General features: G+C 37.5%; 1 long non-coding RNA gene across 1 annotated transcript in view; it reads left to right on the forward strand.

Moving 5' to 3' along the window:
• LOC144577837 (uncharacterized) overlaps window positions 1–15,748 on the forward strand; it is a 135,033-nt gene that overhangs the window by 91,548 nt on the left and 27,737 nt on the right. The window contains exon 5 of the long non-coding RNA XR_013522458.1: window positions 10,896–11,020. This is a non-coding gene — a long non-coding RNA (uncharacterized LOC144577837). The remainder of the gene's footprint in view (window positions 1–10,895; window positions 11,021–15,748) is intronic.

Below are 15,748 nucleotides of genomic sequence, written 5' to 3' on the forward strand. Positions count from 1 at the left end.
AGGAATGGTCATGCACTGATTCCCCAGGAGTTTGCTCTCCTGTCTCCTATGGGCTTGTGAGAGACATGCAGAGAGTCCTATAATGTCTGCTCTGCATTCCGTGACAGCTTTGAATTCTGCTGCATCACCTGGCACTATCAGCTTGGGTCAGACCCTATATCTGCTGTAGATTCCTTTTTTGTTCTGGGCTCCACTCAAGACAAGTAGCCTTTGCAAACTCCTTGAGTAAGTGGGAGAAATATCCTCAAATGTGGAATATGTTGACTCCAAAACCCCAGTAGGTCCCCAAAACACTGTGTTTCCCTTTTAGTGATAGGAAATATATATAGGGCAGCATGATATTTACTTTAAAAAGGATGTTTTGACAAAAGAACTAAAAGCATTGGACCCCTAAACCCTCATCTATGTTATAGGTCTTTGAATCTGCTGAAGTTTCTCTCTCTTCTTCCAGTATTTTACTTCTGTTCAATGTTACAGTATTTTACTATTTACTTAAGGAACTTGTCACTTCCGGCTTATGGGTACCAATTTATGTAATATTATTAATATATTGAGTTAGCATGATGTTTTGCAAAATGTCAATTAAACTGAAAGCAGGAAGTGACATAGCCCTGACATAAAATAGTGAAGTAGTGTTCTTGTTTTTACCACACCAAAGCAAATTGTTTTGATTTCCCCCCACGATGGGTGTAGATTACAAAGCACTCGCCGAATCAGAAGCCACATACAAAGTGTTGGAAACCACATTCTGCTCAGTGAGATATCACATCCTAGAGCAAATGTACAAGTATGACTTAAATTTATGTTCATGTGCATTCATCCTATAATCCATCTGGTTTTGACAGGGGCCAGTTAGGTTAACTGAATAAAGATATAAAATGGACCACCATCCTCTGGAACTTTTGAGTTTTTTGTTGTGACAGCGACCAATTCTGTTTCCTAGAGAGTGCAGTTATTATGTTTTATTCATGTTATTGCCAGGAGAGTAGAGTTTCAGAAGCCCCCCCTTGGTCCTGCTTACAATAATGTCCCTTGGCATACAGGTCAGGAAGCAACGTGAGAGTCCTGCCAGTGGTTGAACCTTTCGATTCAATTACACTTTCAGGAAGAGGTAACTATGATAAACCCATTAGATCCCCTTTTGGTTGGACATAAGCCAAAGCTCAATGTATTATCTGACCTTCAAAAACTCATACTCCAGTCTTGTTGATCCTGTAATCCAAATAATTTAGGAGGCCAAAGTGGGAAGGTCGCTTGAGGCCAAGAGTTTCAGAACAGCCTAGGCAATATAGCAAGTATCTGTCTGTATGAAGGGAAAAAAATTAGCTGTTTGTGGTAGTGTGTGCCTGTAGTTACAGCTACCCATAGACTCAGGCAGGAGGATTGCTTTAGCCCAGAAATTTGAGTTTACAGTAAGCTATGATCCTGTCATTTCATTCCAGCCTGGGTAACCAAGCAAGATCTTGTCTCTAAAAAGAAACAAACAAAAACCTGAAAATAGCTGGGCGCCGTGGCTTACACCTGCAATCTCAGCACTTTGGGAGGCCTAGGTGGTCGGTTCACTTGAGGTCAGGAGCTCAAGATCAGCCTGGCCAACATGGTGAAACCCGGCCTCTACTAAAAATGCAAAAAAATATCTGGGTGTGGTGGCATGCACCTATAATCCCAGCTATTTTGAAGGCTGAGGCATGAGAACCACCTTATCCATGAGGCGGAGGTTGCAGTGAGCCGAGATCACACCACTGCACTCCAACCTGGGTGATAGAGTGAGACTCTGCTTCAGAAAACCAAACAAAAAAACCCAAAGAAAAACTCACGGTTTTATTCCGTGGACCAGATATTAGTGTTAGTTCAGGCTCCAAACTTAAAAGTCTCTCAGGTGATATGGATGTGTGCCTTTTTCTCTGAGGACTGTTATCTGAGGAATAGCTACAGGTCTTTGAGAAAGAAACATATGATACAGCCTGAGTATTCTTGCAGTGAATTTTCAATGTCCTTCATCAAGAGGCCTTAAGATTCCCTTCAGTCATTAAACTCTGCTTCTCTGAATTGGCTCAATCCTGAGAACTGGCTGAGGGTTTTTGATTTTCAACATCAAAAGCCGACCTCATGAATCAGATTTATTCTACCTTTTTCCCTTCTTGGTTTATAATTATTTAGCAAAGTATGAAGCCTTTTCAACTATCCCCATCAAGCTACCGATGACCTTCTTCACAGAACTGGAAAAAACCACCTTAAACTTTATATGGAACCAAAAGAGAGCCCGCATAGCCAAGTCAATTCTAAGCAAAAAGAACACAGCAGGAGGCATCATACTACTGGACTTCAAACTATACTACAAGGCTACAGTAATCAAAACAGCATGGTACTGGTACCAAAAGAGAGATATAGACCAATGGAACAGAACAGAGGCTTCGGAGGCAACACAACATATCTACAACCATCTGATCTTTGACAAACCTTACAAAAACACGCAATGGGGAAAGGATTCCCTGTTTAATAAATGGTGTTGGGAAAACTGGCTAGCTATGTGCAGAAAGCAGAAACTGGACCCCTTCCTGATACCTTACACTAAAATTAACTCCAGATGCATTAAAGACTTAAACATAAGACCTAACACCATAAAAACCCTAGAAGAAAATCTAGGCAAAACCATTCAGGACATATGAGTAGCCAAGGACTTCATGACCAGAACACCAAAAGCATTGGCAACAAAAGCCAAAATAGACAAATGGGACCTAATCAAACTCCACAGCTTCTGCAAGGCAAAAGAAACAGTCATTAGAGTGAATTGGCAACCAACAGAATGGGAAAAAATTTTTGCATTTTACCCATCTGACAAAGGGCTGATATCCAGAATTTACAAAGAACTCAAACAGATTTACAAGAAAAAAACAAGCCCATTCAAAAGTGGGCAAAGGATATGAACAGACACTTTACAAAAGAAGACATACGGGCCGGGCATGGTGGCTCACGCCTCTAATCCCAGCACTTTGGGAGGCCGAGGCAGGTGGATCACGAGGTCAAGAGGTCGAGACCATCCTGGTCAACATCGTGAAACCCTGTCTCTACTAAAAATACAAAAAATTAGCTGGGCATGGTGGTGCATGCCTGTAATCCCAGCTACTCAGGAGGCTGAGGCAGGAGAATTGCCTGAACCCAGGAGGCGGAAGTTGCAGTGAGCTGAGATCACACCATTGCACTCTAGCCTGGGTCATAAGAGCGAAACTCTGTCTCAAAAAAAAAAAAAAAAAATACATGAGGCCAAACATGAAAAAATGCTCATCATCACTGGTCATTAGAGAAATGCAAATCAAAACTACATTGAGATACCATCTCATGCTAGTTCATTAAAAATTCTGGAGACAGCAGATGCTGGAGAGCATGTGGAGAAATAGGAACACTTTTACACTGCTGGTGGGAGTGTAAATTAGTTCAACCATTGTGGAAGACAGTGTGGCAATTCCTCAAGGACCTAGAAATAGAAATTCCACTTGACCCAGCAATCCCATTACTGGGTATATATCCAGAGGATTATAAGTCGTTCTACTATAAGGACATAGGCACACGAATGTTCATTGCAGCACTGTTTACAATAGACCTGGAATCAACCCAAATGCTCATTGATGATAGACGGGACAGGGAAAATGTGGCATATATAAACCATGGAATATTATGCAGCCATCAAAAACAATGAGTTCGTGTCCTTTGTAGGGACATGGATGAAACTGGAGACCATCATTCTCAGCAAACTGACACAAGAACAGAAAATGAAATACCACATGTTCTCACTCATAGGCGGATGTTGAACGAGAACACATGGACACAGGGAGGGGAGTACTACACACTGAGGTCTGTTGGGGAGAATAGGGGAGGGACGGCTGGGGGTGGGGAGTTGGGGAGAGATAGCATGGAGAGAAATGCCAGATATAGGTGAAGGGGAGGAAGGCAGCAAATCACACTGCCACGTGCGTACCTATGCAACTATCTTGCATGTCCTGCACGTGTACCCCAAAACCTAAAATGCAATTAAAAATAAATAAATAAAAATAAAATCCTTACTAAGTCTTATAATCATTTGAGTGATCTGATGTTGTCTGCCTGTCTGTCCTAATACTGCTGGATCATCCCATGCTAGCAACACTGGCCTTTGTGTAATTTCTTAAATATGCCAAGCTTTGCCTCAGGGACTTTATACTGGTGTCCCTTCTTCTTGGAATGCTCTTTCTCAGATATTAACACTAAACACTACCATTCCTCAAATATCATTGAATCACTGAGGCACTCCAGTGCTTCTCATTTTAAGAGAAATCTCACTTCTCTCTGAAGTTCTTAATTTTTAATTTTAGGTTCAGAGGTATATGTGTAGGTTGGTATATAAGTAAATTGCATGACATGGGAACTTTGTGCGTAGATTATTTCATCACTTGGGTGATAAGCAGAATACCTAATAGGTAGATTTTTTTATCCTCACCCCTCTTCTGCCCTCCGTCTTTATGTAGACCCTGGTGGCCATAGTTCCCTTCTTTGTGTCCATATGTACTGAATGTTTAGCTCCCATTTATAAGTGAAAACATGTGGTATTTGGTTTTCTGTTTCTGTTTTACATTCCCACCAGCAATATAAAAGCATTTCCTTTCATCGCAACCTTGACAGAATTTGTTTTTTTCCCTTTTTTTTAGCAATAGCCATTTTGATGGGTGTGAGAGGGTATCTCATTGTGGTGTTAATTTGCATTTCTTTAATGATTGGTTCATATTGAGGATTTTTTCATATGCTTGTTGGCTGTGTGCATGTCTTCACTTGAAAATTGTCTATGTCTTTCATTCATTTTTTAAATGGGGGTGTTTGTTTTTTGCTTGCACATTCAAGTTCCCTATAGATTCTGGATATTAGGACTTTTTCAGATGCATAGTTAGCAAAATATTTTCTCCCATTCTGCAGGTTGTATACTCTGTTGATAGTTTCTTTTCTTGTGTAGAAGCTCTCTAGTTTAATTAACTTCCATTTATCAATTTTTGTTTTTGTTGCAATTGCTTTTGGCGACTTTGTCAAGAAATCTTTGCCGGGTTCTATATCCAGAATGGTATTTCCTAGGTCATTTTTCAGGTGTTATTTTCTTTTTTACAGTTTTAAGTTTTACATTTTAATATTTAATCCAGCTTGCTTTGGTTTTGTATATGTGTAAGGAAGGTATCCAGTTTTGATCTTCTCCAAATGACTAGCCAGTTATCTCAGCATTATTCATTGAGTACGGGCTCTCTCCCCATTGCTTGTTTTTCTTAACTTTGTTGAAGATTAGGTGGTTGTAGTTGGGTGGCATTATTTTCTGGGCTCTCTATTCTGTTCCCTTGGTCTGCGTGCCTGTTTTTGTACCAGAGCCATGCTGTTTTGGTAACTGTAGCCTTGTGGCATGGTTCAAAGTTAGGCAATATGCCTCCAGCTTTCTTCTTTTTGCTTGGGATTGCTATGGCTAATGGGCTCTTTTTTTGATTCCATATGAGGTTTTTTTTTGAGATGGAGTTTCACTCTTGTTACCCAGGCTGGAGTGCAATGGTGCGATCTTGGCTCACCGCAACCTCTGCCTCCTGGGTTCAGGCAATTCTCCTGCCTCAGCCTCCTGAGTAGCTGGAATTACAGGCACATGCCACCATGTCCAGCTAATTTTTTGTATTTTTAGTAGAGACGGGGTTTCAGCATGTTGACCAGGATGGTCTCGATCTCTTAACCCTCGTGAGCCACCCGCCTCGGCCTCCCAAAGTGCTGGGATTACAGGCTGGAGCCACTGTGCCCGGTCCCATATGAGTTTTAAACTAGTTCTTTTTCTACTTTGGTGAAGAATGTCATTGGTAGTTTGTCAGAAATAGCACTGAATCTGTAAATTGCTTTGGGCCGTATGGGCATTTTAATAGTATTGATTCTTCCTATTCATGGGCCTGGAATGTTTTTCCATTTGTTTGTGTCATATTTGATTTCTTTCAACAGGGTTTTGTAGAGATATTTCACCTCCATGGTCAGCTGTATTCCCATGTATTTTATTCCTTTGTGGCTGTTGTGAAAGAGATTGCTTTCTTCATTTGTCTCTGCTTGGATGTTGTTCATATATAGGAATGCTACTTATTTTTGTACATTGATTTTTGTATCCTGAGAATTTGCTGAATTTGTTTATCAGATCAGGGAGATTTTGGGCAGAGACTGTTGGGATTTCTAGGTATAGAATTATATTGTCTGCAAACAGAGACAGTTTGAATTCTTCTCTTTCTATTTAGATAACTTTTATTTCTTTCTCTGGCCTGATTGCTTTGGCCAGGACTTCTAGTACCATTGAATAGGAGTGGTGAAAAAGAATATCCTTGTCTTTTTCTTATTTTCAAGGGGAATACTTCCAGTTTTTCCCTTTCAGTATAATGTAACTGTGTTTGTCATAGGTGGCTCTCATTATTGTAAAGTATATATCTGCAGTGCCTAGTTTGTTGAGAGTTTTTAATATGAAGAGATGTTGAATTTTATTGAAAGCCTTTTCTGCAGTTATTGAGATGATAATGTGGTTTTTGTTGATTAGTTCTGCATATGTGATGAGTCACACTTGCTGATTTGCATATGTTGAAAAAACCTTGTATCCCAGTGATAAAGCCTACTTGATTATGGTGAATTAGTTTTTTGATGTGCTGCTGGATTCAGTTTACTAGTATTTTTTGAGTACTTTTTCATCTATGTTTTTAAAGAATATTGGTCCGAAGATTTTTTTGTGTGTGGTTGTTGTGTCTCTGCAAAGTTTTGGTATTAGGGTGCTGCTGGCTTTAAAGAATGAATTAGAGAGGAATCCCTTTTCCTCAGTTTCTTAGACTAGGTTCTGTATAAATTCTACCAGTTCTTCATTACACATTTGGTAGAATTCAGCTGTGACTCTATCTGGTCCTGAGCTTTTTTTGGTCAGCAGGTTTCTTATTACTGATTAAATTTCAGAACTCATTATTAATTTGTTTGGGGATTCAGTTTCTTCCTGATTCAGCCTTGGAAGTTGTATATGCCCAGGAATTTATGCATTTCTTTTTTTTTTTTTTTTTTTTGAGACGGAGTTTCGCTCTTGTTACCCAGGCTGGAGTGCAATGGCGCGATCTCGGCTCACCGCAATCTCCGCCTCCTGGGTTCAGGCAATTCTCCTGCCTCAGCCTTCCGAGCAGCTGGGATTACAGGCACGGGCCACCATGCCCAGCTAACTTTTTGTAATTTTAGTAGAGAGGGGGTTTCACCATGTTGACCAAGATGGTCTCGATCTGTTGACCTCGTGATCCACCCGCCTCGGCCTCCCAAAGTGCTGGGATTACAGGCTTGAGCCACCGCTCCCGGCCGAATTTATGCATTTCTTCTAAGTTTTTTAGCTTGTGTGCACAGAGCTGTTGATGGTAGTTTGTGACAGTTGTTTATATTTCAGTGGGGTCAGTGGTAATGTCTGTTTTGTCATTGCTAATTGTGTTCATTTGTATATTCTCTCTCTCTTTTTTTTTATCACTGTGGCCAGTGTTCTATCTTTTAATTATTTTTAAATCTCCTCAACCCACTGATCTTTTGTATGGTTTTATGTGTCACAGTTTTCTTCACTTCAGCTCTGATTCTGGTTATTTCTTGTCTTCTTATAGCTTTGGAATTGGTTTGCTCATGTTTGTCTGGTTCTTCTTGTGGGGATGTTAGGTTGTTAACTTGAGATCATTCTAACTTTTCAAAGTGGGCATGTAGTACTACAAACTTTCCTCTTAACACTGCCTTAGCTGTATCCCACAAATCCTGGTATGTTATTTTTTTTTTCTTAATAGGCTCAAAGAATTCCTTGACTTCTGCCTTAATTTCATATGTATCCAAAAGTCATTCAGGAAAGGGTTGTTTAATCTTCATGTAATTAGCTATTTTCTTAGTATTTACTTATATTTTTATAGGGCTGTGGTTAAAGAATGTGATTGCTATGATTTTTGTTGTTTTGTATTTGCTAGGAATTGTTTTATGTTAGACTGTATGGTTGATTTTAGATTACATACCATGTGCATATGAGAAGAATATGTATTCTGCTGTTTTGGAGTAAACTGTTCTGTGGTTGTCTATTAGGTCCACTTGGTCAAGTGTTTAGTTCAGATTCTAAGTACCTTTGTTAGTTTTCTGTCTTGATCATCTGTCTAATGCTGTCAGTCGAGTGTTGAATTATCCCACTAGTATTCCATGGTTATCTAAGCCTTTTCATAGGTCTCTAAGAACTTGCATTATGACTCTGGGTGTTCCTGTGTTGGGTGCATAGGAATAGTTAGGTCTTAGTGTTGAATTGAGCCTTTTACTTTATATAATGCCCTTCCTTGTCTTTTTTGATCTTTGTTACTAGCTTTGTTTATGGTAGATTTCGGGGGGTGTCCTGGATTGGCTCAGCACTGCTGGGCTGAATGATCTAACTCTAGGAGGCTAGCTTTTTTGATCTCTGGTTTTTTGTTTTGTTTTGTTTTTTGAAATTAAAATACTAACCCTGTTTTTTTCTATTTTTATTTGCTTGGTAGATTTTTCTTCATTCCTTTACTTTGAGCCTATAAGTGTCATTGCATATAAGATGGGTCTCTTAAGGACAGCATACCATTAGGCCATGCTTTTTTATCCAACTTGCCACGCTGTGCTTTTTAATTGGGGCAATTAGCCTTTTTAGATTCACAGTTAGTGCTGATATATGGAGATTTGATTGTTTCATCATGTTGTTAGCTGGTTATTATGCAGACTGGGTTGTGTGGTTACCCTACAGTGTTACTGGTCTAGGTACTTAAGTGTGTTTTTGTTGTGGTCAGTCATGTTCTTTTCTTACCATGTTTAGTACTCCTTTCAGGTTTTGTTCTGAGGCAGGACTGGTGGTAATAAAATCCCTTAGCATTTGCTTGTCTGAAAAAGATCCTATTTCCCCTTCACTTATGACGCTTAGTTTGGTTGGATATGAAATTGTTGATTGAAAATTCTTTTTTAAAGACAAAACTACTGAATATAAGCCCTCATTCTCTTCCTCCTTGTAGGGTTTCTGCTAAAAGGTCCATTGTTAGCCTGATGTGGTTTCCTTTGTAGGTGACCTGTCCTTTCTCTTCTAGTTGCCTCTGGTATTTTTTTCTTTTATTTTGAGCTTGGAGAACCTGATGACTATGTACTTTGGGGATGGTCTTGTGAGTTTTTAGCCCTATCAGATCAGTTTGATTCCTTCTTTGATTCTTTCCCCAGCTTGCTGTGAATACTTTCCATTGTATTCTGAAATTCTTGATATCAATTGTCCAATTATATCAGAACAATTTTTTCTTTTTTAAAGTAACCATTTTGTCTTTCATCTTCTGCATCATTTTATTGCATTCAGTAGAAACTTTGGATTGGGTTTTGACTTTCTCCTGAATCTCATTGATCTTTATTACTATCCATATTCTGAATTTCGTTTCTGTCATTCCTGCCTATTCAGCCTGGTCAAGAACCATTGCTGCAAGCTAGTGTGGTCATTTGGAGGTAAGAAGACATTCTGGCTTTTTGAGTTGCTAGAATTCTTGTGCTAATTTTTTCTCATCTATGTGGGCAGATGTTCCTTCAACCTTTAAAGTTGCTGTACTTCCAATGGTTTCTTTTTTCCTTTTACCTTCTTTGATAGCCTTGTGGGTTTGATTTTGGAATAAGGTGGATTTCATTTACCAGCTTTGTTTATGGTAGATTTGGGGGGTGCCATGAATTGGTTCAGCACTGCTGGGCTGAATGCTGTAACTCTGGGAGGCTAGTATTCGGTCCCCGGATTTGTTCTTTTTCCCCTCAAGGTTGAGAATCTGCTATGATGGAAGGGCTGTTATATTTCTGGATTGCTTGTTACAGTATGCTGAAGGATGTTGCCAGCCTAAGCACTTGGTTGAGCAGTGGCATTGTGAGCCATCCTTATTCACACATACCAGGAGTATGAATAGTATGGCAGAGTGCACACTTGTTGCCTGGGTTGGGGTGCAGGTGGGTCCAAGGTTTCCAGCCTCTATGTGGACATTGGCAGCAGCTTAAATTCATCTTTATGCATGAAGATATTTATTTTATCCAGTATCATTTATTGATAAAAATGATTAATTCTTATTTAAGTGCAATGATATCTTTTTGAAATTAGCTGATAATGTCATTACTAATTTCTGAACTCTCAATTATGTTTCATTATTTCTGTTGTCTATTATATTGAAAATACCACAGTGTCATAATGATTAGTCCAGCTTTTAGCAAACTTCAAAATGAGAAATTATAATCCCCCTACTTTGTCATTTTTAAAATTATTTCTTTAGGTGCTCTTGTCACTTGGCATTTCCAGATACATTTTAGGAGTAGTTTTTTATTGTCTGCAAAAAAAGCCTGGTGGGATTTGATACGGTTTGCATTAAATACATAAGTTGAGTCTTCACCTATAAAGGCCCTCCTTGTGCTTGATTTCAGTTTAGATGGTACTCCTTGCTTGCACAGCTCTGATGAATTGAAAATATAATTTTGGCCTTTTATTTATCTTATCCTATTTATTGCAAAAGAATATTTTGCCTTCTTAAACCTGCTACATCTACTCAAAAGTGGAAGTTTTCACAGGTAACTCCTACATATCAACTAATACAGGATCGAGTGAAGAACTAGCAACCCTTTGTTTCTGCCTGTACAGATAGGTGAAATTGAAAGCAGTTATACAGATAGTATAACAACTCCTCATAAAGCCTACTCAAGGAGGGCATTGTTATTGTGTGTATTTTATAGATGGTTATCCTAAGGCTGCTAGTAGTTGTAAAATACAGTCCAAGTTTGTAGCTATATGAAACAGAGTATTTGCATTTCTGTCCTGGCCATCAGACTTAAAGATCCTTTCTTTCTTTCTTTTTTTTTTTTTTTAGATGGAGTTTTGCTCATATTGCCCAGGCTGGAGTGCAATGGCATGATCTTGCCTCACCACAACCTCCACCTGCCGGGTTCAAGTGATTCTCCTGACTTAGCCTCCTGAGTAACTGGGAGGCTACAGGTATGCACCACCACACCCAACTAATTTTTGTATTTTTTCTAGAGACATGGTTTCTCCATGTTGGTCAGGCTGGTCTCGAACTCCCGACCTCAGGTGATCTTCCCGCCTCAGCCTCCCAATGTGCTGGGATTACAGGTATGAGCCACCGTGCCCAGCTGATCCTTTCTTAGAAACAATTATATTATCACAATTGAAAAGAAATACAATCCAAGATTGGAGCCTTATTTTAACATGTATTAATTTTAAGTCATTACATAATCAAAAATAAATGAAAAAGAAAAATATATATTCAAATGTCATATATAGAGAAGTTTAGTTTCTACAGTGGAAAACGTGTTTTTTGAGTGCTCAAAGAATATTTACAAAATTGCTGAATATTTTTAATTAAATAATATTTGAATACTTAATAGACTCAACAGAATAACTTATTCACAGACCTAAGCATGAGACATTGGTTTGATAAATATTGAAAATGGCCTAAAAAGCATGAGTGGGAAAATAAGGCCTTTTCAACCTGCAAGTCCTCCCTAAAATTCTTTTTTCATTTTGAAAATTATAGGACAATAATTTCTACCATCCATGTGGAGTGTGTGTGTGTGTGTGTGTGTGTGTGTGTGTGTGTTGGTAGGGGGAGGGGGTGTTGTATGTGTTAATTGGCAGTTTACAATAAAGTTATATAGAAGTTTTAGCAGCAACAAGATTTTAAAGAGTACTGGCCTCCTGGGGTTCCCAAGAAAAACTTGAATGCATTTAATAGAAAAAGTTGGATTTTGTTTACATAAATCTGGTACTGAGAAAAATAAATTCATTTTAGTCATGATTCCAGTTGTGACCAAATGCCCTTCAAAAATGTAGATATCCAATATATAATCTATGTAGTGGATTTTAAAATTTTCCTCACCACTGATGTTGCTGAACACAAATTATAAAGAGGGAAAAAATGCACAACAATGAAAGAGAATATGTCTTCATTTGCATGCTTGCAAATGAGAAGTCAGCTTTACCTTCAAAATCATTATGAAAAATTTTATTCAAATGGAAAATAGAGCAGGTAATGTAGGAACAGTAGTTAATTTGAGCTGTTCTGAGAATAACATGTTTTCATAAAGACTGCATTGCACTCATCTTTAAGCATGGCCTGGTGCTTTACTGTTTGACATTGGCCACACAACTACATTTAAAAGCGTCAAGAATGTTAGTGCACATTCAGAATTCACGTGCACATAGAGTTTAAGGTCAGGACCTTAAGGAGAATCATGACTGATGATATTAGACTTGCCTTTCTTTAAAGGCAAGTGTATTTGTTCAGAAATGGGAAGTTTACTACCAATCACATTTTTTTTTCATATTAGTAATGGTAGAATTTGTGTTTTCCCATGATACACATATTAAATGGTAGAATTTGTGTTTTCCCATGATACAAATGTAAATTAAATGTATAAACATTTTTTGTATTTCAACACTTTGTTTGAATACTTTCAGGGGTTGTTAAACAATCCAAATTTCCCTTGCAATATGCTAATAACTAATCATATTTTCTCAAAATCACTTGACATAATGTTTGATTGAAGGAAATATCTGGTATAATTTTACTTGCTGATATCAAATGAGAATTTGAAACTCCAAGAAAAATCATTAGAAAATGTAATAGAATATGAATAAGTTATGAAATACAGAATTCATTCTCAAGAAATGTGTATAAATCATAATTATAGAATAATAAAAAGATAATATGTAATTTTTTGAACTAAATTTACATTGTTAATTTGAATAAAAAATAAAATGTTAAGTTTAATATTATTTTATATAAATATAAAAGTGAAAATTATTCTGATATTACTAATTTTGAAAAGGACATGAAGCAATGAGAATTTTCAAACACTGCTCTTAAGAGTATAAATTGATATAATTCCTTGGCTTAGTATCACATTATCTGATGAAGATGAAGGATCACATCTTAATAAAGACCCAGTATGGGTACTCTTACCAGAAAACATACACACACACATGCATATCACTGTGTTTTCATAGCTAAAGTTGAGAAGTTTCTTAAATGCCCATCAATCTATTTAAAATAGATAAATAAATTATGGCATATCTGTGTAATAGAATACTATACAGCAATCAAAATGAACCAGCTAGAGAGACATGTTTACACATAATGTATATAACAAAGAAAATTAAGAAATTTGAGCTAATTAGATAATACAGATGTAAGAGGAACTATCAATAGTAAAAAACACTCATTTTAATTCCACTTATATAATATTTTCAAAAATATATCTTTAATACATTGTAATTTATTACATTGGTGACAAAACTCTAAAATGAAACATATGAATGACTATCATAACACTAGGGATAGTAGGGAGGGGGAAAACAAGAGGAGAATAAGATCTACAAGAAGGCAAAAATGGGGAGTGTCTGGATGGCTAGAAAATTCTATTTTATGACCAAGATGTGGTAAACACAGGGGTAATGGTATAATTTCTTCTCTTACTGTGCATTTAGGTTCTGTTGCTTTCTGTCTGTGTGCTATGTTCCACAATAATAAAAATATTTAGAAGGCAGAAAAACAAAGTAAAACAATGAATATAAAATTATATCGAAACTATGTATTTTCACAGATACAATTATTAGGGTTTTTAGTGAATAAAGTCAAATAGACTATTATGGTAGTTATAAATGCAAGTTAAAATTTTAAACATTTCTTTAATTTTAAAAAGAAAATATAAGCAAAAAGTATAAATTCAAATTCTTAATCTTAATTTGAAACATCAAATTTTCAATATTGATATGTTGCTGGACACCTTTCATTCTTATTTCCAATTTAATTATTTACAATGCACAAAGTGACAAATTACTGATTTTTTGATAAATTATAGTACTGTGGATATTAAATATATGAGACAATTATTCCTAAATTTATCCTTAAATAAAATAATTTTACTCATATTGTTGCCATTCAAAAATCATAATATGTGCACATATGTGTTGGAAAAATATTTTGTTGATATAAATGTTTTGGCTCTCTGTTAGAGAAAAAGCAGATAAAGAAATGTGTTAAGGTGTAAAACTTATTTAGGGTAATCGTTGGGTATGTTTTTGCATATGTGATGCTACATTGATTGCTATAATAAAATAATTCAGATTTCATCACAGCAGCTGAGAATGTAAATAATCACTTTAAAAGAATTTGGCTTACTAATGGTTCTATTGATACTTGTGATAAAGTTTATGTTCTCTATAATTGCACAGAGTATTTGTACATGTTCATATGAAAATATGAAAATGAAAAAAAAACAAAAAACAAAAAGAGCAAGTGCTGTTTGTTGGAAATCATGTTTGCCATGAATTTTAGAATTTAGTAAAATAAAAAAATTGCAAGTAAATTATTGAAAATTTATGTTGGCTTAGTTATCTTTGGTAAAATACTATGTGAAGGTGCTATAAACAGAAGACTGAGAAATTCTAGGCAGAAAAGTGGGTCCTCAGCTAAAGTCCCAGTCTCAAGCTAAATAGGCTGAGACTGCAGCCCAAAGTGAGTACTCCTATCCCTGTTTTCCCTCTCAAAAGGCAAGTAATGTTGCCTTTTTGGCCTGCCTGGCCCCTCATCCTATGCCCATAAAAACCCAGGCTCAGACGGCAGAGAAAAGTGGCTAAAGTCGGGAGGAGAAGCAGCTGGATGCTGGAGACTATGGTTGGATGTTGGAGAGAAGTGGGTTGACTTCAGAGGGACAGATTGACGGTGTGACTTTCGAGAAGAGTCTGACTGGAGACAGCCAGACTTCAGGGAGAGATTACCCTCCTCATTCACATTGCCTTTCTAGCTCTCTTTGCTGCTCAGAGTCACTTACATCAACAATAAAATCTCCCGCATTTATCATCCTCCAATTCGGTTGTGCAACCTCATTTTTTCTTGGAAGCTGGACAAGAGCTCAGGAGCCAGGAGTGCAGATAGAAAAAGTTGTTACACTGACCCTATGTCCTTGTTAGCAAGAGTCAGACCCCTTAAGCAAAAAGGCAAAGGGCCCACTGAGCTGTTAACACTTAAACCCTCTGCTGATAGCAGAGCTAAAAGAGCACAATTAACGCCTTACCCCTCTGGGGCTTCAGGGGCACGGGCACACCCCCAGATGCTGCAGTGGGGCCTGCATGGAATTAGTTCTTGCTGGCACCCAAAAGTGCTCCTGCACCTGTTCACCTGTGTGCTCCCTCCCATGAAAGGTGGGATGCAGCATGTCCCAGCAAGTGGATTTCACCCCTGCCAGCACCGAAGCAGCCGGCTGGTTCCAGTGTCAGTGTACCACAGTTCCCACCCATGAAGAGGTCAGGGCAATATCCTGCATCCAAGGTTTTCTTCCAGTCTAAGCCCTGATGCTGAGAATAATATGAGAATCCTAAAGCTATGAGAAAGAATAATAGTGTTCTCTCATCACCTTGAATTCCAGCACTTAGAAAAATGGACTGAAGTCACATTTATCAGATGGCATTCTATTTTGTGCTATCACCATCATCGTCATCATCATCATCACCATCACCATCACCTCTATTTCCATTTATCCCATTAAATCATTTACTTTTTGAAATATTTACATTGATAAATTGGGTAATGCCTATGTAATTTTAAAAAGAATATCGTTATGGGTAAGTTACATTAGTAAAGCTCAAGTCAGGGTGAATACATTTAGATTTAGAAATTAAGTGTAGTTTACTTTAAAATACATT

Source organism: Callithrix jacchus, chromosome 9 (assembly GCF_049354715.1).
Source record: "Callithrix jacchus isolate 240 chromosome 9, calJac240_pri, whole genome shotgun sequence".
NCBI classification, from domain to species: domain Eukaryota; kingdom Metazoa; phylum Chordata; class Mammalia; order Primates; family Cebidae; genus Callithrix; species Callithrix jacchus.